The 27,498-nt window shown below is 31.7% G+C and overlaps 2 protein-coding genes across 4 annotated transcripts in view; one reads left to right on the top strand and one right to left on the bottom strand.

The window, feature by feature from the left end:
- Positions 1-27,498, bottom strand: part of LOC130897867 (uncharacterized) — a 248,697-nt gene that overhangs the window by 66,908 nt on the left and 154,291 nt on the right. The gene's annotated exons all lie outside the window — the stretch shown is intronic.
- Positions 24,803-27,498, top strand: part of LOC130897866 (uncharacterized) — an 84,609-nt gene continuing 81,913 nt past the window's right edge. The window contains exon 1 of one of the 2 annotated variants that reach the window (XM_057806800.1): positions 24,803-24,956. The gene's annotated coding sequence lies outside the window, so the exon portion shown is untranslated. The remainder of the gene's footprint in view (positions 24,957-27,498) is intronic. The other variant, XM_057806803.1, reaches the window with a different exon arrangement.

Raw genomic sequence — 27,498 nt, 5'->3', positions numbered from 1 at the left:
CTGAGTCTTAAGCACAACTGCCCCCTTTTTGTTCGTATCGGTTCTCTAGATTAGTCGTTGTAAATTTTTGAAATTGAGTTCAATATATTTGCCCTATTAACTAAAATAGTTTAATGAGTTTTAGGCCCAGTTTCTGTCTCTTGGTTAGTATATATGTTCTCTAGGTAAATTGTCGTAAAGTAGTAAAATTTAATTTAATTTAATAAAAGAACGTGAAATGTGAATCGAAGAAGTAAAAGGAGATTCATAATTTATCGATTACCTGTAAAGTCTTTGTATAGTATTGGAGTAAACAAAAAAGATAATATTTTAAAAATATACGAAAGCACATTGGAACTGCGACAAAAAACTAGTTATGTTATATTTGACTAAATGGCAGTGAATTTCCAGACAGTGGAGAAGTCGACATTTTTGGTACGAATGGAAAGTGTAGAGAATAATAAAAATAGCCAGAACTAGAGAGAATTATTAGAAACGGCCTTGAGATACTTCCTAGGTGTGATTAACTCAATAGAAGTGAAAGCTAAGAGCTTCTCACATCAAAATCTCGTCCAAATTGAGAAAAAGTAGTGACAAACCCTTTAATCTCCTTAAATATCTCTAATAAATTATTGAAAAAATTTTATAGGAATGGTTGTAAAATTTCTATGAAAATTAGACATGAAAAATGCGGTATATCAGTTAGCTTCGTATTATCTCTCATATTTTTGAATTTATAATTTTACGATAAAGGATCTAATAATAAAATTGGATTTTAATAATAGACTGGTGATTCATTGGTTATGACATTATAAATAGATCGTGGTATATTATTAAGGAAATGTTGTTTATGTTTAACTAATACTAACGTAGTGTCATGAATTTCCCCAAAATATATAAAAATAAATCCATCTATAGTCACTGAACTTGAAATACAGATTGAAAGTTGTTTTAGTATACAGTGTGTTACGGGACTTGATGCAAAAAATTTGAGAGTAGTAAATGACATAAAAATAATGCTGTGGCATGAAAAAATTTTTGGCCATTAAAGTTTAAATTCAGAACTTATATTTTCTAAATTATACATCGAAACATTATGAATTTTTACTAGATTATTAAGTACGTCCCTGTAGTGTGTTTAACGGAATACATAATTCTTCACTACTATCTGAAGGCCGTGGGCGTCTTATGTCCGATGGTTAACAAAACAGGGACAACCTGTACAATATAGAGATAACAAAGATGAATTTTTGCAAAGATGAATTTTTCAATCGATTCTTTAACAAAAAGGTAGTCTTCGTTCGACTCGATAAAATTTATGGTTTAGGAGATATGTGGATTTTTAGATCGTTGTAAATGTAAAGGAAATCGTTCGCCATAAAAAAACATAATGAAGAAAATTATCATAAATTGTAATTATCTATTGAAAATACTCACGTCATCTCCTCACTCCCAAATATTTTGCATTAAATCTCGAAACACCCTATATAAAAAGTTATTCCATCCTAAAAGAATGTTCAGTAAATAACGTATCAGCTAATTAGTATAATGATGACCAGTGATCGTTTTTCCCTTTTATAAATAATCAATAAAGATTACAGCTTTGAAATCCCTGAACACTGTGGCCTTGACCTTATTTACTGAAAAAACGATTTTTCGTTCCCAAATAATAGTTCCATTTACTGTTATATATTAGTGGAAAATTAATTAGGAGTCCTTTTGAATGTTCGTTTGAACCTTTTGATCAGTATCAAGCAATCGCGGCATTCACCTTACAAATAGTTTCTATTTATTGATAAACATAAGGTTTTACACTGTAATAAGCAATTTAGTGATGCCTAGGAGCCTTTTTGTTATTGATGATTATTTATGTTATTTAGTTTCCAATTGATCTAACTCAGAAATAGTTGTCGACGGTTGATGTTCCCAAAAACTATATCAAGAAGTATGGAAATTATTGCGAATATTAGTGACTGTGACCGTAATGATTGCTTATGAGAAGATGGTTTAAATGATAATTTAAAAATTTACTAAAAATCTACTAAATTATTTTCTTTACCAAAACATCAGCTAGTCAATTGTAGTATGAATTGAACATCTTACACTTTGGTTTACTGAAATTTTGACAAAATCTCACAACTATAACAATGCTTATTATATCAAAGACTCCTTTACAATTCTTACAATTAATGAAACTTTTAAGGACATGGTATTATCACAAAATTTGGTTGTCTTAGGTTTAGATATAATGTCACTTTTTAGTAATGTTCACTTATATCTAACAGCTTTACATTACAAATGGAGTGGCAGAAAGAAACAATATTAGAATCAATAACATTAATTTCTACTAATACATATCTCATAAATAATACAATTAACAATTACCAACAAATATTTGGGCTCCTGTACTAGCAGATTATTATTATATTTTGTGCTGTGTTGTACCTGTTTTGCCCTTCAAGCTATTTTCCTTTGAAAAGTACGTTGTGGCTTTGTCAATCAAAAATGAAATTGATGAGAAACATCGACTTTCAAAGATATTTCGGCTACAGGAAGGTTAGAAAATACGAATTTCATTTTTTTAAAACAGATATTGATATTTATATAGATTTTGATATTTATATATTTAAAGAAATAGTGATTTTAATACATCTTTTTTTCGTTAGCTAGCCCCATAGAAGTCTTGCCCAGAATGCTGAATGCGCTATAATCAACTGAATGAAATAACACGTAAACGATACAAAGATAATTGTTTTGAGCCTGGAGCAAAATTTGCTGTAATAGAGTCAAGTTGTGATATAATGATCTAATGCTTTTCTTTTTCTTAAATACTATGGCAACTTATTCATTCTGCGTTGAACTAGTTTTAATATCATAAGATCAAATATTGAAAGCTTCTTATTATCAATGAACCAGTCCTTATAAGAAATAAATCGTTTATCATATTCCTAAATATGCGATAGATTAATGATCCATTAATTTGTCGTCTGAGTAGTTAAATCAAGAATATAAAGGAATGACATCACGTCTTTTGAATGTTATTTAAAATTGACGAGCACATAACAAAAGATTTAAATATTTGATTAATTAATTCGTAACCTCTAAAAAGTTGAAGGTTTAGACTACTTTTTAATACCAACACAACTATCTACATGATTTAGAGATTAACATATTAATTTGGCCGTGATAGATTTGAGCGAAGTTTAGTGTTAAAAAGTAACTAGATCAGAAATTTCCACGTTAAGTGGTTTAATAAAATCTATATACCATACTTTCTAAATGAATTTGATTTTCAATTTTGAATAAAGAAGATAAAACTTCATCCTCTGTATTAATGCATTGCTCTACAAAAGGTCGTAAAGAGTTTACAGCTTTCCTGGTTAGCCGATAGCTATAATCGTAGGTTGATCTTCGTCTATATCATCGCTCTCAGCACCATGAATAACGGTATTCATTATTTCTTCTTCTGTTGACGTTCCCCCTGTAGCTACTTCATCATTGCATGTGACGAATGTTAATGTTTTATTAGTAAGAGGAGTCCCGTTTCGTTAGCGTTAAAACATCATTAGTGTCGTATCCATTCAATAAACTCTCCAATTGACTTTTCCATTCTGTACTTCGTTGCTTATGCTTGCAATTTCACCGCAAACTTTTTTGAAGGCCAAATCATGTCGTTTTTTGAAATTTATCACCCAACCATTACTAGCTTTGAAATTAGGGACTTTTAGTGACTTAACAAACTCTCCAGCTTTTCCCCAGTATGGGTTCGCTTACAATGATATTTCTATTACTTTCACATATAAGATTTTCTCCTGATTCTTGCTTCGTTTTTGAATATGATGGAAAATGTACTCTCATGTATGCCAAACTGGACTGCAACGTCTTTTCTCTTCTCTTCTTTTAACTTCTCAACATATGTTAGTGCTTTCAGTTTTCGTTTTGAATCCATTTTTACTCACAGTATGCCAAGAGATGTTTCCGGAACGAAGGCTAGAAGCTATTGATACACAAATACAAATCATTTATTGTGTTTAGACTTTATCCAGGTTCAAGGACAAGTGTTGTTGTGAATATCTGTCTCCATTTTATTTGATTTTAGTATGATATACGTGAATGATGAACCGTTTTTGTACGTTGTGCCGGTGAAAACCTCTTGGCCATGTATTTGCAAATTTGAACATGGATGGCTCTCAAAATTTTTTTATTTATACTTAACCCCTCCTGAACATGATGGTGAAAACACGAACTGTAAATGAATGAATTTATGAAGAAAAGACCATGAAATTTTCCTTATATTTTTGATAAGAAATATCCTGGAAAATACATATTTCTATAGTTTGCAAAAGAGATGTATAGCTTGTCATTATCCCAAAAATACGAGTATATATAAATTTGGTTATAACAATTTCAATAAAATTTAGTATTGATTTTTGGAATTTCTAGAAGACGCCGCTATTGGCTTGTTCAAATAATAGAATAAATTTCAAAATGAAAGACAAATTTCTTACAACATTTTTTCATCAGGATCTTTAAGAGATTTTACATATAGGAATAGAGTTGGTATAGCTAATGTAGCAAACACGGAATACAAAAACAACGAACACATATAGTCCTTGGTAAATAGTGGGTTACTAATCGAATAGAGAGAAGGATGTTTTATTCTGTAGAGGGGAAAGCACTTAGCGATGATGATGTTTGGTTCCGTGAGAATGAATATGTTTAACATAATATGGCATATATGAAGAGAAGAGATAGAACCCCTAATCTACTAAATTATACTGAACACCCTGTTTACAACACCACACACCAGCACTCCAGTCTCTGAAGACATTAACGAAACGCGCGTCAGACAGTGAAGTCAGTATGAATATCACGGTTCCAGAAATTTGATCTTAATTTCCTAAATTTTCATTGGTATAGTAATTATGAGTATCAAGAATTGTTCTCAATTATATATAGGCAAATCATAGAAAACAATCATAAAAACATATTTAGTGAGTCATTCGTTGGGTATTTAGCCTTAGCTGTTAGCGCTGAGTATACATAGGTATAGTTCTTGTTAATATCTTTCCTCAGTTGACATTGTATTTGGAAATATGATGTAACTGAGGAATAAAATTAACATTAATAACATATTGTTAACAATTTGAGAACAAATTTGGCTCGAACGTGTAGGAAGGATACGGAAGTGAACAATTTTTTTTGACATCTCATCTTTTATTTTCGCACTATATGAATGGGATTTACTAGATACTCACCAATTTCACTTTTTATTGAGAAGAAAATACTCGTGTCAAGGATAAGATTGAAAATTGACTTTCATTAGTTAACGATTTCGACTTCCTTAAAACTTAAAATCTGTAATGCTAATTTACTTCTCTTAGTAATTATGCACATCACTATTTAATTAATTCACAAAGTTTCGAACATGGAAATAACTCACTTAGTATTCTGGTATCAACAGTTAGTTTCCTAACTTAACTTGTGTCTAGTCAACACATATCAATTAAGATTCACTTTCTTGAAAAATACGAGGGGTAAAGAAAATATTTTGTAAGCATTTTTCTTTTCAATGGAATAAGAGACAGTTGTGATTTATATTTATTTATAATCTTCTAAAAATGTCTGATACTTTTCGGACAACCCTCACATTTACTTTAGAATTATATTATTTGTCGTCACAGGTAACATTCAAGAAACCAAAGTATTGGAGTAGCAGTGATCTTAATACATCGGTTATCTATGTTATTTTATTTTATGAGTGCAGATTGTTGAGAAACGAACATATCGAGTTGTTACAAAGAGAACAAAAAATTTTGACTTTTATTAAAATCTACTTAGTTAAGTGGATTATTATTTAGGAGTCATTGATGTGAGATATTCAGTTATAATTTACTGAAATTAATCAACTGAATTTGATTCGATATTGCTTTAAGTAAATGAATTACCTAATAACGAAATTTATACATTTTGTTTAATGTCGGAGTGTCAGACAACATTCAACCATTTATTTAAATTTGTAAAATGTTTGGTGTGTTTTTATTAAAAATTTTCATTGTACTGCAACAACAAAGACGAATACTGAACAAATTGAAACTGAAACTGACCATGTGTGTGACAAGTTCGACGCCGAATCCGACACTGTTATTCCGTTGGACATCGAACATGCAGCGAGCAGAGTGACATTGGTTCTGTTGCCTCAGAAATCGAAACGGAAGAAAGTGGAAGAAAATTTTAGTGAAACTATATTTTTGTCTTTTTTCAAGAAACAATCGAAAGATTGGAAACCTTCACCAATGTGATCGAACCATTCTATGATTAAAGCTAGTTTGCTTATTAAGATATGTGGATATCAACAAGTATCACAGATTACTTTCATTTTTGAAGCGACAAAATGTGGGGTACTGTCCGAATATATCAAAAACTCTCACAAAAGAACAAATGGATAAATTATTAATTGAAGCCCAGATACAGATTATTTGATGATGAAAGTGGCAATAATTGTTGGTGTATTTGGTGCATGTCGCCGTGTGGAGCTATGCAGTTTGAAGTTAGATGAAATAGGAAATTCATTATTCAAAATTATCCTATCCGAAGCTCTTTACTGGTCACTCCTTTCAAAGATCGTCAACTTCTTTACTTACGAATTCAGTAGCTGACCTGACGACGATCAAATAACACGGAGGATAGAGGTTCTCAACGGTCGCTGATGGGTACATCTCATTGGAAATGAGAATAGCAGCATTCTTCCTGTTTCCAATTTGTGGGAAGAGTTTCCTCTTGCATCAGCTGCAACATCTCCAAATAGCGATATACGGCACTCTGGACTAGTACCATCTTCAAGTAGCAACAATATATGTCAAGATGCTTTCCGAAAACTTCGTCAACTTCGTCTGAAGTCTGCATAAGTAACAGTTCTAATTGCAATGTTAATATTACAATATTAAATAAAAGAATGTAGTTATGTTATTGAAACTTAGTCAATAGAGCAAGTTCATCTCATCCAAAATATGTGATAAAACACGATAATTTGGGGAGATTTCTGTAATAAAAAACTCATGCGTCATAAATGTCCTGTTTGGTTGTATCGGCCTAATTTATTTTATTAGTTTAGTTTCAGCGTTCGAAGTATTAATAACGATTGTTTCATCCCTTTTTCAATTTTTTTTGTCAAAATACTACACACTGTCATTACCTCATTAACATGCATATTTTGTTGTGCGGTTCGAAGTCCTCTAAACACATTTCTGATCATGGTATTTTCTTCGGGTGCCAAATTGACACGTTTCGTTTCGATATCAGATTCACTATTTAAATTTTCGGTCATATTTATCATTTGTCACCAAATTATTGCAATTCATACTTCTAATTACATAGAAGATTAACGAAAACATTGATACAATGGTAAGCACTCTAAAAATTTCTAAGTTCATGCGACAAAAGTGGGAATGCTAGTATGAAATTAAGATTTAAATTTGCAGCCCACTACTTTCTAAAATATCACCCTTAAAAGATTTTTCTTTCTAAAATTTCAGTAATTCTAGATACTTGGAATTCTTTAATTTCCGTGTACTCGCAAAGGACTAACTAAGGGTATTTTTTCAACTTTCCTGTTACATTCCCAGAATTTATCTTGAATCTAATTATATTTCACATATTCATTGTGGTCCACTCAATTTATTAAAAAAATTATAATTTATGATTTTTATTTTTTTTCTCTGCACCTATTTTTGGGAATAAAATTTGACAATAAAAAATATTTTCGAATAAAACAAGGATTTTAAGTTATTTTATTTCATAAAACTCCATCTTGCAAAAAAAGGTTTGATATGGAATGAAGTAAGGTTAATTTGACCTTTCACATGTTACAGGAATATTGAAAAAATAATCGTGGTTAGTGCTTTGCGAGTGTATGAAAATTATAGAATTCCAACTTTCTAACATTACTGATACATTACTGATACTGTATTTGAAAAAAACTCAATTTTAGTCAGCAACTTTTAAGGATGATATTTCGGAAAGGGGTGGGCTGCGGAAATTTTGTTATGGGAAGACCCATTTTAATTCTATTCGAGCAATCACCTCCTGAATTTTTTCGAATTTAGAAACACCCTGTGTAATCTAAACTTTACGTAAAATCTGTTTGGGAAGTAAATAAGAAACAAATAAAGAAGTTATACCAAAAAATATATAAAGATAGCGATTTTCACAATTTTTATTGAGCTGTCGAATATGTACTACTGGAAAAGTAAAAGAGAAAGGATTTTGTAAATTTAATGAAGTTATAAAAAAAAATTAAACAGTTTTAGTTAAGACCCAGTTACTACTTTATCAGCAAACACTGAATCTCTTTGAAATATTCAGCAACTATTGAAATCAAATTTGTTTATGGTGTAAACGTCTAAATTTGACACTTTGACAATTGTAGGATTCTGTACACCTATTGATGGGATGCCTACTCCTATAAAAAATTCTACCATAAAAAACAAAAACTTATTTTTACCTCTAGGTATAATATATTTGACTCATATTCTTGGAATATACGGCAAAGTGTCAATTAGAATCTGTTATTAAGTAATTATTTTTCATCCAATGAATAATTTACGTTTTTCTGTAAAACCTACAACATATTATTAATAACTAATTTCTGTTGAAAATCTGTTATTTTCCTATCTTTTAAACTCGCCTATCAATCTTTTAACTTGAAATTGTGAACATCAAATATCTAGCACCGATAATTGATATTCATATTAAAAAGGACATTGAATTTATGACTAGTTCAACAGATTTGCCGGCTACTTTTTCGGATTCTAATTACATAGTGTATACAACAATTAACTTGTACTTGAAACAATTAATGAACTTCTATAGATAAATTAATGGCATCTGCTTCTTTTTTATTATCTCTAATTATAGTAGCAGTGCTTCTCAATTATAATGTGTATACTCATTTGAGTTCAATGCTATTTATATAATGAGAATGATGGACTGATGAATACCGAAATCTGTTTTTTTATAGCACAAATTTGGAGTTTTTATGTTACGAATAAACGCAATATAATAACTGTTTATTATGATCTAACGCTGTTTAAGGTTTAAATAAAACACTTCCGTAAAATGGAAATGAAGATGGCATACATGGTCTATCGAATCAGTAACATTTTTTTATAAATTGGTAAATAATTTGTAGATATTCAAGTGAAGTTTGAGAGCCATCTCTCAATTAGTGTCTGTCAGCTGTTTAATGATTATGAAATTGTTAAAAAGGACGCAAATGTGTTTTTGGTCGCCTACTCTATAACTAAACGTATTTTAGTTAAAGTCCTGCTTCATGCGAGTTGTTGATCCATGTCTGTGAACCAAGATAACATAAAAAAAGTCGAGGAGTTGGTATTCCAAAATCGTCGAGAAATAGCAGCGACTCTCAATATTTTATGGATCGACTGAATACAATTTCGTTGATGTTTTTGGTATAAAGCATGTCAATGCTAGACTTGTACCAAAAGATCTTATTCTTTTGCAAAAACAACGTCGAGTAAAGGTCGCAAAGCAGATGTTTAACAACGTAGCTACATTGATTAATCGTATTATTACTGGTAACGAGACGTGGATTTATTGAAACTACCTAACAAACAAGTGAATGGCGCTCTAAAAATGAGCCGAAACCAAAAATGCATGTCGCTCGAAAATCAAGGTGACATTCATCATTTTCTGATAATTAGCATGGTCTGGGTCACCATGAATTCGTTCCAGGAGCTGTACGTTCAATATGGAGTATTACGTTTTGTGGCGTCTACGAGGAGAAAGTCGTCGTAAAGGTCCGGTGGAGAACAGATAATTTTATCTGATTTTTATCCGCACATGAAAATAGAGTCTTCATTTACCTACCGTCTGCACTAGATTTGACTCACTGTTATTTTTTCTTCTTTTCAGAATTCAAAAATCCACTTCATGATTTGCATCATGAGTCTATAAAATCTATAAAATATCACAGCCTCGGCTTATAACAAGTATATGGAAAATTGAATTAAACGTTGGTATGCTTGTTTTGTATAGGAAAGACCATACATTGTAAGGGACGTGTTGATTTTTTATCAGCTCGGCTCAAATTTGATCTTAGTAGGTATATACGAGAGGTCTAACAAAGAAAAAACAAATGCCGCATGGTGAATGGCCCATTAACTCAATATTCTCGTTGATTGAACAGTTTTTTGTTTGAAAGTTTGCATTGTTGTGAAAAGAATGATTTGTATATTTTCTGACGTTTTCCGAATTGTTGTATTTGTAGTCAGACCAGAAGTATCTGGTCTGACCTAGAGACGGCAGTAGTTGCTCGAAAAATACCACTGAATTGGAAAGTATATAATCTATACAGCTTATATTTTGAATTTGAAGACACCACGTTGTTTCGTATTTGTCTGGCAGCCATCAATATCGTAGACTGAAAGTGCGCGAGCTAGCAGACAAATTTGGACATGAGAAAGCTGTGTTGTGAAAGTTGGGTGCCGTGTTTTCTCACAAAGGGAACAAATCAGCGTCATGAAGATGTTTCCATCGAATGTTTGGCAATATTTCACAAAAATACTTCACACCCGAAAGAAAAGAACAATCAAAACAATGGAGTGAAAAAGGAGAACCGGCTCCAAAGAAGGCAAAGATCGTTCCATTTGAAGGCAAGGTCACGGCGCCGGCGTCGGTTGTTTAGGATGCGCGTGGGATAATTTTCATGGACTATCTAGAAAAAGGAAGAACTATCAACGACGAGAGTTATACGAACTTATTGTAATGTTTTAACGAAGAAAACAAGCAACAACGGCGGCATTTGGCTAAGAAGAAAGTGTTGTTTCATCAAGACAATACACCAGCCCACAGGTCCGTTATTGTAATGGCCAAAATTAGTGAATTAAATATTGAATTGCTACCTCATGCACCCCATTCACTAGATTCAGCCCCCTCTTTTTATTTTCTATTCCCAGTCTTGGAAAAATGGCTCGGTGGAGATGTATGGAGAAAGAAGGGATTACATGGAAAAATGTATTTTTTCCAAAATTTTGTGTTTTCATTGTTCATGGCTCATCATAAACATCCTCGTTGTTGATGACGGTTTTGGTTCAAATGCATAAGTCTTTTAGATGTCTTCTGTCCAGATATTGTACAAAGCCTTTGCTGTATTTTGAGAAGCTTTCTCAGCACTGCGAAGCACTAGTTGGTTAAATACTGCGGGATCCAATTTTTTTACGATCGTTCAAATGATCTAGACAACAATTTTGATATTTCAATCTCTCAGTATGTCACAAGTTTGTTAGTTCAAGGAAACCATTGTTATTTCAGATGATATTCTCCAATTTTGTTCTGGCTACGTTGGAATTTAGTACATTAATAAATTATGTACAATATTGGAGTACCCATGACTTGTTTTTTTATTGCTCGAAAAGTTTTTTCTTGTTGATTAATACTTTATTCTTCACGAACTTAGTAAATGGTTACAATCCCATGATTATCGAAAAACAATTTGATTTGCTCATTCGATTTGGTTTAAGATCAAGAATAAAAAACGATCGGTTATATTTTATCACCCTTTACAATAAGTTTGGGCTGAAGTTCAGTGAAATTCAAAATAAAACGAAGCTTCACATACTTTTTGCTTATAAAAATTATCATGTGAAAATATTCATACGAATTCTCTATCAATTTCTGTAGTTTCAGAAATAGCATCAATACCAAATTATGACTTTGAGTTGCAGTTTCTTGTGAAATTCCAGAATTATGGTCTTATATTATGCTCAATATTATTTCGGCTAATACAAAAATAGCTGATTTGTTTACAGTAGCGAGAAATTCTATATTTGTAATTGAAGAATCTACGTTGTAATTGTCGATTGTGGGCAACTGGTACAGATGGTATTTCATTTACTAGTCAGTTATATTTTGTAGGGATAGAATATTACAATTATTTATTCCAATATTTTCAAAAAGCATCAATGTACTTCACTAATTGGTCATAGATTTGGAAAATAGTATAGTTGTTTTTTATTAAATCACTCAGAAATTCCTAACAAAAAATTTTATAACTTAATTATTATATAAACTATTTGGAATGATAGTTACGAGACACCACAAAAAACTGACATAAAGATCAGTGTTATTGGTAAGGAAAAGAAGTCTGGAATCAATGTAACAATTGCGTTGTTGTTTATTTTCCTAGTAGATATCGAATTTTTTAACATGATTTTCACTAAAATGTTGACTTAAAAGTAATGTAAGGTTAACTGCATGCAGATCTGGTTATACCACAAATTGCCATTCGTGATCATCGACCACTTCATTTCCTGTTTATAAATTATTATAAGTATCATGTTCACAATTATATCAATACTTTAGTTAATCAATGTTAACGTCGAAATAAAACGTGCTTCTCATTATTTCATAATTATTTTTAAATAAGATATTCGTTCGAACAATAAGATTTACTAATACTTTATAAATTATGAATTAACATATAAGAAGTTTATCCTTATCCTCATAATCGTGAGATCCTAAAGCAGAGGATATACTGAATTCTTTTTTCATTAGTTATATTAGTTATAAATATATAGATTTATCGGTAAGAACAATTTATAGTTTCTGAATACTCATTAATTTATTCAATTTCCAGTTATAAAGGCACTGTGGTTCTGTGGTTTAGGACTATACGTAGCATCTCGCCACATTTTTCGTCGGAGAATGCCAGATTGACGTACTTGTGTGTAAGGAGTCATTATATTTTTCCCAGCGAAAAATACTGAGCTGCATTCCAAAACTAATTTTTTTAAACATACGGAAGGTACCCGTCACTCTCGATATACTCCGAATGCTGGGTTCTCGAGACGCTCCCTGATGGTTTCCACCTTCATTCTGCTGAAGGTTTGTTGTTGCATATTCATTCATCTATTTACCAGATTTCACTTCTGACGCTCATGTGAAACATGGTAGTTACTAAAAAATGAGGTCTTGTGGGTTCCAATTGCTTGGTTCAAAAATACCTTTGTAGTCCTCTTGGTTGCTTTCGCCATAGGCCATGCAGAATTGGAGACTCATCGGGCGTCGCTGGTTTTCGGTTTTCCACGAGGCCACTCCGAGAGTTGATAAAAGATTGATAATTTTAGAAGAGTATCGTGATTCATTGTCTATCCTACAAAACGGGCAATACGGATCGGCGATTATTTAATATAAAAAATATACAACCTTTTTTGAGGAAAACCGTTTATGGGCTGATTTTATCAACTTAATTACATTAAATATTTAAATATTTAAACCCCTTAAATTCTCAAAAAAAAGGTTAATTTTACCAGATTAGCAGAGGTCTGATGACAGATTTATTGAAAAATAGATTGGTAGAAGAGGATAGCCACCACGATCACCTGACTTAACGCTATTAGATTTCTTCTTACGGGGACGTCTGAAACATTTGAAAAAAACGACAACAGTTGGGTGTAGAGAGCTTCAGGCCGATGACTTTTGAAATATTGAGAATGATATGAAAGATTATAACACTGTCTAGAAAATACAGGACATAAAACTATTAATAAGTTATTTCTAATTGATCTTGATATATAATATTTTAATCATTGAACATGATTCTCCTCCAAGATTACTAAAAAGAAAGAAATATCTTTAGAAATTGCCTGCTGCTCTGATTGATTCTAATTAATTTTAACACTAATAAAGTAGTGTTTGACAGTTAATTTTAAGAGAATAATATATTCTTCGTTATAAATACCAGTTTTTGCTTTGTGAAACAGACTTTAAAAAAATTAAAGTTGACCGATGATTTTGTAGTTTGGTTTGATAAACTTTTCTTTTATTTGCTACATAAAGGCAACTCACTGTGGAAAAAATAGGTTATATGAAAAATTTTCAAATACCTAGGTTTTCAAAATTTGAATTATGTGAAAAAACTGTCTTCAATCATAGTTGAACTCTAAAAAATGAACATTTGAATTGAGAATTTTTGATTTTCATACAATGTTTTAACTTATCAGGAGACAGAGTATACATATACACATAATTTTCTCAATTAAAACTCTAGTATTCTCATCAGTTACTCGTTTACTAACATCATTCAATTAAATGCAAATCAAAGTAGATTAAGCTTTATATAATGTTGCCATATCCAAATTCGCACGGATAATGACTGAGAAATTTTATGTAAATGTCTTTCAATTTCGAACAGACAGTGTCAATAAACTTTGTTGAGTCATTACTATGAGAAGCCCTTTTTTCTTTTTTCATCATATCAAAATGAAAATTACACTACTCAATGTCTTTGCTGCAGGTGCAAACAGTTTGAAGTAATCGAGTCAAGTGCTATCACCAACGTTTTACAAAAATTGAAAAACGAAGACGAATAATTTCAATATGACACAGATCGATAAAAACTATCCTTTGGGTATCGTTACCTAAACAAATGATCAAGATGACTTAATTCCATCGTGACATGTCATTACAATATATCTGGGACACTTTTAATTGAATTATATTCAGGAAAATATATATTTCAGTGACAGACTTCCGCAATTTCCAAAAATTATTTGAAGTTTGACCCTCATCTTCTGTACTGATTTTGTAAACTATTATGACCAAGAATAAAGAGCCCCAAACTGGTTGCCAAACAGTTGTACGAGAGCTACTATTAACACGTAAGTTAATTTTGGGTAACTCCGGCTACGTTCGGTTTGGCTTAAACCGAATGTGGGTCTATTTATTTGTTTGTGATGTTGTTTAATTGTATTTTCGTTCGGCAGAGGACTCATGTTGGAAAAGAAGCACTTTGACAACCTTACCAACTACACCGTTTTGCTCGATACATGTTTCGACGAGATGTAGGTTTATAAGCAGCGAAGCCGTTATATCAGTATCAGTTAAATAAATATATTTTAAAGTAACCAAAAACCACGCTTTTAAAGCACGTCAAACTAAAAAGTTGAAAATAATTTTTAATATAAGTTAAAAACAATAATTTGTTGTGAAAAAATTGATCACTCATTATTATTTAAAGCATATTTTAAAAATTATTTTCAATTTTTTTGTGTGTGGTTGTAACATGTCATTCGGCACGTTTTTCTTCGAACATTTTGATTATTCCTTCGGTCACTTCTGATTTATATATTATAGCAATCGAATTTTTTTAATTATTATTAATTTGTTATCGACCTCCTACTTCATTCGAGACATTCAATAAAACATCGGATGTATTCGAAATCCACTTGAACCTATCTACACTCCAGTTAAAATCAAAGAAATTTTAGTACATTTGTAGTGATTATTATTCTTTAGGTCCATTCATAGTGGAAGTAAAAGAAAATTATCTGTTAATTTCAGAGCCCAGGAAAGAAAAGGTGGTGCGGTTAAAATCTCAACTCTCTTAAGACACTAGGTAAGAATAAGCCAGGCACCGAGGCATAATTCCACGTTTTCAATTCTATATCCCAATCATACAAAGATAGTTAGCTGACAAAAAAGCTGAATTGTATCTACTATTAAATTTCTTCAGCTTTCTGATACGAAAAGTTAAAGCTATAAGGTCTAATGAAACTTGTTAGCTTGAACTTGACATCGATCATTGTAGTTATTTTTCCTTACAACTTGACGAAGCAATCGATATAGTTGATACAGCTAGGTTGGAGCTCCTGCCTTACTGCCTTGTATCAGAAAGATACTGATATATTACAATTTGTGTCTCACTATTCCATAATTTTGAAGAAGATGTTTGACAAAGAAAATCCTCCACATAACTCCCACAATAGCCAAGAATAGGTTCCGATTCAAGTCAATAATTTGATCAGCGATTGCAAGATTCTGAAAGAATATTGATTGTGGCACAATTCGTCAATTCTCTTTTTGTAGAAATGGATGCAGAAAATTGTTAATTTACCCCAAAGTATATTCTCTACTATTAGATATTCAGCTTATAGTGCCAAACAACTTTTTTTTTGCATATAATCATATAAAAAGTGGTCAGCTCAACAATTTTCACTTTGCTACTTCATATTTTAAATTAACGTTGTTTCTAGTTTGTTTTTAACTTAATAGCTAACAAAAGCCGAAAATCCTTTTAGCTCTCATCAGATTTGTCTAGGTGCATTATCACGTTACATAACCATAAATTCAATTTAGGGAGAAAAAACACGGAGATTTCTCTGGAAATCGGATTAAGCGGGATTTTGATTTGCGAATATGATGCTCTTGAAAGCCATTACTGCTATTGTTGAAACCAAAGCCCGAGAGATGAACTGTCTTGTTTGAATTGAAAATTTTGTTGGTAACTGGAGTGGGGTAGTGTAATGATTGGGTCGCGTAAATTATTTGTCAAATTTTGTCCAGTTACAGTTCAATGTATTGAAAAAGTGGAATGAGTAGAGGGAAAAAAATCATTGCAAGTAGATTCATGAATATTTATGTAATTTATATAATGGGTTGTATAACTAACGTCAAGTGAGAACAAACACTTATATTTGTGTATAAAAGAATATTACGGAAATAAAATTTGGAGACATTAGCAATTATCAAAATAAACACAAATCACAAAACTAACCCTTTAAAGATCCATTTGATTTCTGCTTAAGCATATTGGAAACGCCAGAACGTTTATTCAAACACTTTGGTTCATTATTTATGCAAAAAATTTCAAGTAAATAATTTTTCCAATATTTGTTCTCCAAAGTTGTGAGGTGATCAAAACTAATATAAATGACCAATATAAACATTGTCGTGTTTAAGGAAAAGTATAGACAATCTTTAGCTATTTAGTTCAAATACATTTTCTATTTCTGCTATTCTATATATGGTAGCATTCTATAAACAAATGAATCCACTGGATTAGGTTGAAAATTTGAATAAGAAGTTGTGATATATGTATTCACAATTTAATGACCCGGTAAGGGGATGGACATATATTTTTGCGATCACTAGAAATTAGTTATCTGTTTACAATTTCTTGTCAGGTCTATCAAATTCTATTATATAAGATTGTATTTATTACCTAATTCCTTCATTTGCAAAGCAGTGCGATTTAATTTATTGGTGTATTTTCAAGTTTTCATTCAGTTTTCCAATTTTGTTTTCGGAAGAAATTTGCATCACGTTACTATATTCTATTCTATTCTATACTACCTAAGTAATCCCTACGAAATATTTCAAGACCTACACCTATGGCCGACACCGATATTGAGCCGAACTGTACGGAATTCTCCATTTTATTGCTGTATACCTTTCTAAAATAGACTATAGTAATATTTTCAAGAAATCAGCTCAAACTTTTTAGTAATCCACTTTTAAAAGCTTTAAATATTTTTTATCGATATTATGATATGATTATTATATATTATATATATATATATATATATATATATATATATATATATATATATACAAGGCTATACGTTCTATTGAGAATTGTAGCCGCTCGAATTGAGCTCTTTTGACCCTGTATTTTTAGGGGTGGTCAGTCATTTTATCCCATTTAATTACAGCTAATCACATATTTTGCAGCTTCGACTATTGTTCTCTATCCTGCATCTGTTTGTTCCAAGCACGTATTCCCAGGTTTTCCATATTGTACTCTTTTTGCTGTAATTGTATTTACTATATCCTCATTTTCTAATATATTTTCAATTTCATAGTTCATAAGTCTTTTATAGTCATTATTTCCCTTTACTTTTACTGGTCTATGAATTTTCCTAATTTTTCAGTTTGTCTCGTTTTCTGTGTCATTTTTGTTGCTTATCACTGTACTTAAAGATGTCGACTACTTCGAAGTTGGTCATTTATATTCACTGTTTCTTGTTTGCGAAATTCCTTCTTTCTTTCAATTTCCATATACTTGTTTTTTTCTGATTTATTTTCAATCCTCTTTTTCCTGCCTTTCTCAAAATTTTTTCTAATTTGTTATCTAGACTCTTTCGGGCTCTTACTATTAGAGTCAAATCATCAGGATATACTATTACTTGTATTGATTTATTATTGATACTTCTATCGATATTACATTCTCTTATTAAGCCTTCATCTGCAATGTTAAACAATACCGCTGAGAGTCCGTCCCCAGCATTTATTTCAAATTCCTCAGCTGGTCGGTTTTCTGTTATTACTTTTGGGGTATTTGTAGTTTTTTCATGTCCTTTATAATCGTCCTCTTTTTCAGACTGTCGAATGCTTGTTTGAAGTCGATGAATAGCATTTGCATATTAATGTTGTGCTCATAGCTTTTTTCGATCACTTGTTTTATATGCCTAAAACCTTTTTGATATTCCCCTATTCCGGATTCCACTATATTTTTCAGTCTATATGATATGATTGAACTTAAAGAATCATGAAGTTTTTGTTTAGCTACTTTCCTCAGCATACAGTGTGCTGAATTACAGAGTACATTTATTTTGGATCAAAATCTCGAATAGGTGCATTATTTTGTTTGCCGAAATAGTGTATGGAAATCATAAGGTCATCAGTTAAGTTACGGCTATGTAATCACTAATTTTTTCGGAATTAAAATATAAACAGCAATTCCTATATTTGCAACGACCAAAAGTATGAAGCAACGGAAGCTGTTTAGCAGAAATATACCTTTTTCAAAAGATATGGTGAAATTCACGAGCATCATACTTAACAGACTAATGCTTATAAAGGTGCAATAAAATTTAATTAACTCAGAGAATCATTTTACTATAAACAAAATGCAATATTAGCATGATATTTCTCTACTAAATTAAATGCTCCAAATCGTCCAACATATTCTTCTAGCACTTGATGATTAAGGAGGTGTGATATTTAGAGATATCAGATGTTTTGTCCTCGGCCATCAATCCACCCTCCAGGAAAACATTAGTTCAAAAACTCAAAAAAATGGGGACAATAATTGTGTCATTAATTATTCCCGCCCATACATTTTCTGATTGTGTTGTTTGATCGTCAGTCCACCAATGAGAATTTTCCTTATTGCAATTTTCGCAATTTATACGATTGATCAAACCATTTGGGAAAAATTATGATGTTATAAGAAAGCATGATTCGTTTTATAAAACAGCAATTACATAAATCATGCAAAATATCACAAAACTACGGCCACCGGCGTCATCATTGTTGGGTGCATGAAATAGTACACACTGTTGAGATATGTCCTTGAAGTATTATGAATATTATCTTTTAACACTTAATACAACAAATAAAATCAGTATATCAAATTTGATATATGCTTATAGTTGTATTTCAATTTTTTATTCAATTATTTATCACGTTTTCATTGATGTCTTTCACTGGGTAACATTTATATTGTGATACACGAAATAAAAAAATTAAACCTACATTCATTGTGAGGTTGCAAAGCAAATTATTTATACATATATTCATTTTTTCTCAAAGCAAATAACATACTAGCATAAATCATATAAATATTAATAGATTAGGTGGAAAAAAACATATATATGACATAGTACAATTATATATACACTTGTAGATACAGTTCATATGTGGAATTCTTAGCATTGAGTTTTTTTGCTATGACAAGCACAGTGCAGAAAAGTTGCAGTTGACATTAATTGAAACGCGGTACAATGTACAAGCTGTCTCAAAAGAAAGTTAACATCTAAAAAAATCAATTTTAAGGAAAATAAAGTGTCTATTGAAAAAATGTTAGTTACATATTGAAATTCATTGCTTGGGAAGGTATTCTCCGTGATGGCTGATGTTTTGTGACGGTTATTTTCTTTTAATTGTTTCAGGGAACTCGGTTTGTTAGTGTGAACTTTAGATTTGACGCAACTCCTCAGAGTTCGTAGCTGTTAAATCAGGACCGTGTGGAGTCCGGCGTCACCTTTCCTGGAAATCAATTTGTATGGAAAAATTTCACGACCTCGTGGCAGAGATCTATTGGACGTGTGTGAAGTTGCTCGTCCTGCTGATACCTTGTTTGGTTAAAACCATTGAAGTTTTGCAATTTACGCACGAATAATTCGTCTAACATCTGCAAATAACGCTCCGAATTCGCCGTAACTGTACGTCCCCTTTCGTCCTGAAAAAATTCCTCGCGATGTCAATTTTAACTTTAGGCAAATGTAGTAGCTTCTGATTTTTTTGTTTTGCATTGGTTGCACTCTAATAGCGGCAATTTTTAAATGTTGACGTGTCTATTAAGATGAACAAGATGTTGGTAAATGTTAGAAAGTGCTCAATCATCTGGTTTACGAAGAAGTAGTCTTTGACCCACATAGTGAAAAATCAATTCTTGCACCAACTGGATTTTGTAAGGTGCAGCACCAAATACCTGTGTAATATGTCGATTAATTATGATCCACGTTTAAAGCAACAACACTCTTCTGAATAGGCTCTTCACGAATAGACCAAGTTACATTGTCTCCGTATTCGACTGTTTCATCCAGTTATCCAGTGTTCAAACTTCTCGATCCATTTTCCAATTAATTAAGCGCACCATGTACGTGACAAACATTGCTAATATTCTACGTAAAACTTAGGCAAGCATAAGGCACGGTCCGCTCCGTATCTTCCGATCCTCATACCTCCCGCGCTTTTGCGATCACGCAATAAGCAATAACTTTTTTTTGGGCCACCATATATTTGATAGCTTATTGGTGGAATCATGAGCTCACTTTATATTATTTGTTTCAGTCGAATTTGTCCCTCCTAATGTATCCTTATGTACGGAATTAATTACAGACTGAATACTAGTTTCGTTTACTTCAAGATGTTTTATTACATAGAGTCTGTAATGTGGAATTAATAGAAATCCTCAAAGAAAGGATTTAAAAATGAGTGAATTATTATTAATTCAAAATTTTTCACAAAACAACGTGGTTTTGTGATCAGAGATGGCTATGTGGTGATGGATAAACGCTCGTATCCGAAGGAGAAACACTGCGTGAACATTTTTTTCACATATTCCATTGACTTTCGCTTCAAGCACGATATATTTCAACTCGATCATCTTTCAGGTTTTTAATCAGAGATCGAGCATCAAACTTCGCAGCAACCCTCATTATTTCAAAATCTTTCGACAAAATTCTTTTAACAGAGCTCACAGAAAAACCATAATCGACGATCTGTGAGTATAATATTTCGAATTTTTTTGACATTTGTTGTTTGTCATCAATCAAAATGTCGCCGTTGTCAAATCGCGAAAACCAATCGCACATTCGAGTTTTTCCAAAAACGTCATCTTTGTCAGCTATTCCCAAAATTAAAATAATTTCAGTAGGATTTTCACCGAGTAGAGAACAAAATTTCACATTTGCACGTTATTCACGTAATAAGTTGATTATTGGGTCCCCGTAGTATTTAACCTGGTATCACACATGGCGATTTTTTTTTCACAAGATAATAATTACTTATGTTAATTGTAAAAATACTTTGTTCTCTATTGTTAGTTCTACTCGACACGACGATTACGCAAATATCGCTTCCTCAGAGAAGTCATCATCATATAATGCCACAATTCATATAATAATAAATAATCATATATAAATACCTCAGAATAAAACTATATACTTATTGTGGGTTAAGATGTACTCGTATTTATAAAAGTGAAAATGTCTTTAGTGAGCTCTATTTAGATATCTCTAAATTATTATTCAACGTTCAAGGTTTGATCTAATCAAGATTATAGATTCATTTAGGAAATACATTTTTTCCAAACTGATAATCATCTTTTGTTACGGTAAAATAAATCTTAACAGAGTAAGCAATTATCACGATTTTGGTAAGAATAATTTCACATTCTTAGTAATCCTAATTGTGTAAATATTATTACTCAATGATGATGAAATTAAAGCAATATCGTATTACAACTTTTCCAAGTACGTTTAAATGAATTCCGGTACATTCAAAATATGTATTTATCTTCATTATGCTATAAACTAGTTGTTAATATTTTTCAAACGTATAATTTATTATACGGATATGTTGGCGTGAAAAAAAAAGGTTTTGATCAAAATCATAAACCATGATTGGATGAATATCATTGTACAATTTCCACATAGCACTGTGGTTATAACCTTATTGGTCGAAAAAAGGGTTTCAACTTTCTTGAAGACAAGTTTATCTAATGAAGTCCGTTGTTTCCACAGTATTTTTGTTTTTGGCATGTAACAGAGCTTATAAGTTTCATCTAATGTGATATATTGACATAAAAGTTTACTTAGATGTTGAAACTTTAATTCCAATTCGAAACGATGTTAATTAATATTTTTTTTATAATAATTTAATATTTCAAATTTAGTTTTATTTTGGCGCTTGGTGTTTGCTTTATAGAGATTTTACGTTAGGTTCCAATTTGGTTAGCCTCAGTCTCAAGTGTCCCTATTCTGTTATATCCAGACAATTTCTTTGTTTTTTTTCAGTATGTAATTTACAGCACGATAACAAAGTTTTCTTGTACATTAGGTTAAATTTGGGTATGTAATATTTGTTCCCTCACAGAGCATTTCTATCGCTCCTTTTATATCAAATAATGTTTCAACTGACTCATCATTTTACATTTTTGCGAGATTTAATTAACAATTTGTAGAATAGTTATTGAAAATGTCTATTTCAGTCGCATATCGACAACCTACACTTCAATACAGCACCAACTAACTTCAGATGGCTCTGATTCGATAATCGAACTTGATGTACCATGTTTGTTTACTTCTGACCACGGTTTGTTAGTGTTTTAGTTATGACTCATCGAGACTTCAATTTTCCTCGTTCTTTAGAGAATGAAGTTATTGGAGCATGTGAAGAATAAACAACCTTAAGAGTGTTTCTGATGTTATTTGATGGATAGGAAAATATGTGCTCATTTTTGTGGGTCTATAAGCACATTGACCGCATGACGGAAGAACGAATTGTGAAAATATCAAGGGACAAATCACCAGCAGGACAAAGAAGCATTGGAAGACCTAGGAAAAGATGGAGTGACAACCTCCCAGGTGACTGAGCAGAGGCAATGACGTGAAGAAAAACAGGCAATGATGCCTATACACAGCAGGAAGAAGAAGAAGAAGAAAATATGGAAGAATATCTGATCTTAAATCTCTTCTATACCATCTGGAATTAGGTTTATCTGATAAGTTGTAATCATTATTACAAATTATATGTAATAATCAGGGATTATTCAAGCTCTACGTTGAACTATGGAAAACATAAGTGTTGGTATAGGATTTGTGAAAATAGCTAATCGGTAAAAATAAATGAAGATGAAAGCTTGTTTAAAGTTTATGTATACTATTTAAACTTCCGTAAAGCACGTAGAATTTGATTTTTCAATATGTGCACGAACACTTCGAAACATCATGTACCACCAAGCGCTGACTACTGACTTTATTTTGCTCAAAGCTCATTCATGCAGTCTTCGACGTTATTATTCTAAATATTTTCAACAACGGCACTCAATTAGGGTTTATTTAGTGAAACATTTGTAGAACCACCAATGATGTTGCCAAGATCTATAACTAGATATTCATAATGCGTCAGGAGAAGAGATCCACTAAGTACGGTTGCAAACGATGTAGAGTACAAATATGTTTAGAACACGCTTATTTATTTTGTATAAATTGTAGTGATTGAAACCAAATAGAAGCTGCTTCTAAATAAACCTTTTCTTGATTTTCGACCCAATCTTTAACAGCTTGAAGTGAATAAAAGGTAAATTCCATTTTTTTGCCAGGTTCAGTCTTTTGTAAAATACAAATTGATTAAATAATGCCTAGTTCAACTTAAATAGAAAAGCCTTTATTATCCATTTGAAGATTTTTGTTATAATGGAATCATAAGAAAGGTATCGATCTGTTAAATCGACACAGTTCATATAGTTATTGTAATACATAATACTTTCTGGTTTTTCAATCATTTAATCTAAGCCGAACATGATGTATCGTTATAATCATTCTGACCTATATCTTGTATTTCCATAGATAAATAAAATTTGAACAATGATAAAAGCAGCTTGAAATAAATCGACTGTTTGATGGCAATACAATTAATCAAACAATGAAACAAAGTTATACTCAAGAAACGTACTACTACATCCGCGGTTACTGGATTTCGAATAACAAATGACTTATCACTAAGTCAATGGCCAGTAATGGGTTAAGCCACGATTTAGACAATTTTGCCCAAATAAGCCTATAAAACATTTGGCAACTTCAACGCAAATGAGGTGAAATAATAATTTATTTGGAATATGATTATTTTTTTTTTTGGTAGACTTGTAGTGATTTGAACCAACTAGGAATTTCTTGTGATTTGAGTAATGGAATTAAAAACTAGTTGTTGAATCTTTTAAATTTGAAAATAATGTTTCGTGGGCGACAATTTAGATAAAACACCGTACGCGTTTTTACTCGAATTAGCCTCTTCAGGTAATTTCACAAATAATACCTTATCATTCAAGGACGAATTACGGACAATGCTTAAAATGGATGTTGAAAATGAAAAGTATTATAAGCCTTCACACTTTTTTATTTGTTCTTTAAGTAAAAATAAATACACACAAAAAATTAATATACTACTTATGGTAAAAAATAGGGTGAGGATGGACCAGGAAACGCGATAAAGTGTGAGACGAAACTTGTACATAGTGTACATAGTTCACGAAAGGTTAATAAAATATAAGATTATTAATGTTTGTATAATCACCATTAATTAATAAAATATTTCCATCATCAATCGAAGATGTCTCAAATTTAATCGATATATTGCTCTTGAAATATAGAATAAAAAATATAAACAATCTTGAGAGCCTTGTCAATTAGAAGAGTCAAGGCAAGCATATAATCCCCACCTGGACGTATATTCATCTAATGATCAAGAAAGACGAGACGAGAATGTATACCACGATGCGGTTTTGAAAATAAACACTGTGGTGATTGGTGCGCTTTGTAAAATTTGTTTCGAAGGACTGTGTCGTGACTTGTAGTTAAAGTTATTGACGGTTTACTGGAGATTTATTAAGAGTGAGCTACTCAAATATTTTGAACCATTTTATTCCTCATACAAAAATTTTAGAGCAACGATAATTACTTATTATTCATTTCATTATATATTTAAGTCTCTATAACCAATATTGTTTTATTTTATTTTATTATAAATTGAATTAAATTTCATATTCACATAAATATATATGATGAAAATGATTTTAATATGTTTAAACACAATCATATTCATCTGTTCGAAATTTTCAAATATACTAGACTGATCCGATACACATTCATTTCTGAGTATGACATATTTCATTTATTCAACTAGCCCTATTAATTTACATACTTATTACTCAACTGCTCTAGGTCACTACTATATGATAAATCAGGAAAGATAGTTGGAATTATTCACAAACCGAAAATGACATGGTTTTCTCGGTGGCGGATTCACACATTTTTCATTTCCTCATTGTGTAAAATACGTTAATTAAACGTCACTATATATTTACAGTGGGAATTAATCACTTATAGAAAAAGAAAAACACTATTATAAAATCAATCGGAAATAATAGCAGAATAGCTGTTATAATTTAATTATAATGAATTTGTGAAACACTTTTCTCTTTCTTTCTTTAAGTTCTTTTTCTATCATCTACATTTAGGAGATGGACTATCTATTATCATAGAATTTTGACTTTGGAAGAAGCGGCCCTAAATATATTGAAGTTTTCTTCTTTTCATTTCACGTCCTACTCCATTTTCCTCCGAACATTGGTTTCCTGATATATCCATGACATTTTCTACGGTAGGCTCACATCTCATAGGCGTGTAGTCTTCGCTCGCAATATACGTTAAGGGTCCAAGCATCTATACTATACAAGAGCACTGGGAATACAAAGCACTTGAGCATCCTTGTTACAACTCCAAGCTCATGTCGCGGCTACAAAGAAGCTTCTTGATGCACGGGCTTTTTGGTTTCGAATCCTTATTTCTGAACAATAATCTACGGAGACGCAGGTAGTCATTTTTCTGAGCACTTTCCAGTCTTACGCTTTCCATGTAAAATTATTCTTTTTTGTATCAGTTTTATTAATAATCAAATATCTTATCTTCTTCATGTTAAGTGTCAGACCATATTCTCGACTAACTTTGGCGACGAGAAGCACAGTGTCACCTGCATACCGTAGATTGTTCAGTGGAATACCGTTAACTCTTATGCTTCCAGCATTATTTAAGAAGGCTGTGATAAAAATTTCCTAAAAATAGACGTAAAAAGGAATGGAGAAAGATATCTACTGCATTCTTTAGTTTGGACTGAATGCAAACTGACCCATTTTGGTTCAGATTCAGTTTATATCTCTCTGTTGAAACTGTTCCTAATTCTCAATAATTAATTTGTACAATAAAATTTAAATATATTCGTTCTGAATTTTTGGGTAGCCCAAGGGTTTATCAGTTTGTTATAGCTCATACTTAGTTACTTTCTATATAAAGAATTGCGTCCTCAAAGAGCATTGAATACTGGAAATACGAGAATACGTCTGAGCAATATATATCTCCGACTGTTGGATACTTCCACTACTGTGTGATAAGAGTAAATTACTCCAATGAATGCAATTATTACTAAAGTAATGATATGGAGTGTTTTATAATCAGCAGTAAAATATGTATCCTCGTACATATCAATGATAAGTTGAGAATGATGAACGTCGCTGCTGTCATAACGTTGTATCAAGTTGTATCATATTTTATGAATTTATTAACAAACGAGGTCAGTAGTAATCTGCATATGTTTAATGTTGAAGATGCTGTTGTCCATATCTTCGTTTTTCAAAGAACATCCTCTTCAGTCTGTTTATCTATACTCTTCTTTTTTTGCTGGTGGAGGGTCTGTAATGAATAAAAGATATGGGTTACCGTGTATTCACTATAGTACATTCATATTAAGTATACACAGTAATGCTCCAAGTGTGTGAGTTTCATCTTTGAGGAAAGAAATGTTACATTATTCTCTTTGTCCACACTTTTCTTAGATTCCGACGAAGAGGTGAAGGCAAGTTAGTCTGGGACTTCGACGTCCTTAGTAGTATTTGTGGGATCTGTCTTAATTGCACTTCCGCTCACAGTTGATGCACAGATTGGTGCGTTCGACGCCTGTTTTTGGTAGCTACATGCTTTTCTGCATGTCTTGACGTATCAGCATGATATCGGACACAGTGCAGTTTGAGAGGAAAAGAAGTTTTTAGAGTTGTTTGATTCCAGGTAATTTGATGTTCGTTTCCAATCCTAATCCTTGACCAACAACTAATAAAGCACTCCCTAAAGCTGGCTTCTTACTATCAATCTACCTCATAAGGATGATTGAGAGTTCATTCCTTACTATGTACACGTACACTTTGACAGGAATCTGTCTTTTGCTATTGAAATGCTTTCTTGGTTGACTCACAGTTTTTGAACACATTTACAACATATTTCAAGTTTTTATAGCATTCAGTAAAAGCGATTTTTACGAATAGGTGATTTCTGTCTACTTTTATTTTACTCGTATATGAAAGTGGCCTGTCGAAAAATTTGCTTT

The sequence above is a fragment of the Diorhabda carinulata genome, chromosome 9 (genome assembly GCF_026250575.1).
Source record: "Diorhabda carinulata isolate Delta chromosome 9, icDioCari1.1, whole genome shotgun sequence".
Lineage (NCBI taxonomy): Eukaryota > Metazoa > Arthropoda > Insecta > Coleoptera > Chrysomelidae > Diorhabda > Diorhabda carinulata.
The sequence above is the reverse complement of the archived record's forward strand: the minus strand, read 5'-3'. Positions and strand labels throughout refer to the sequence as shown.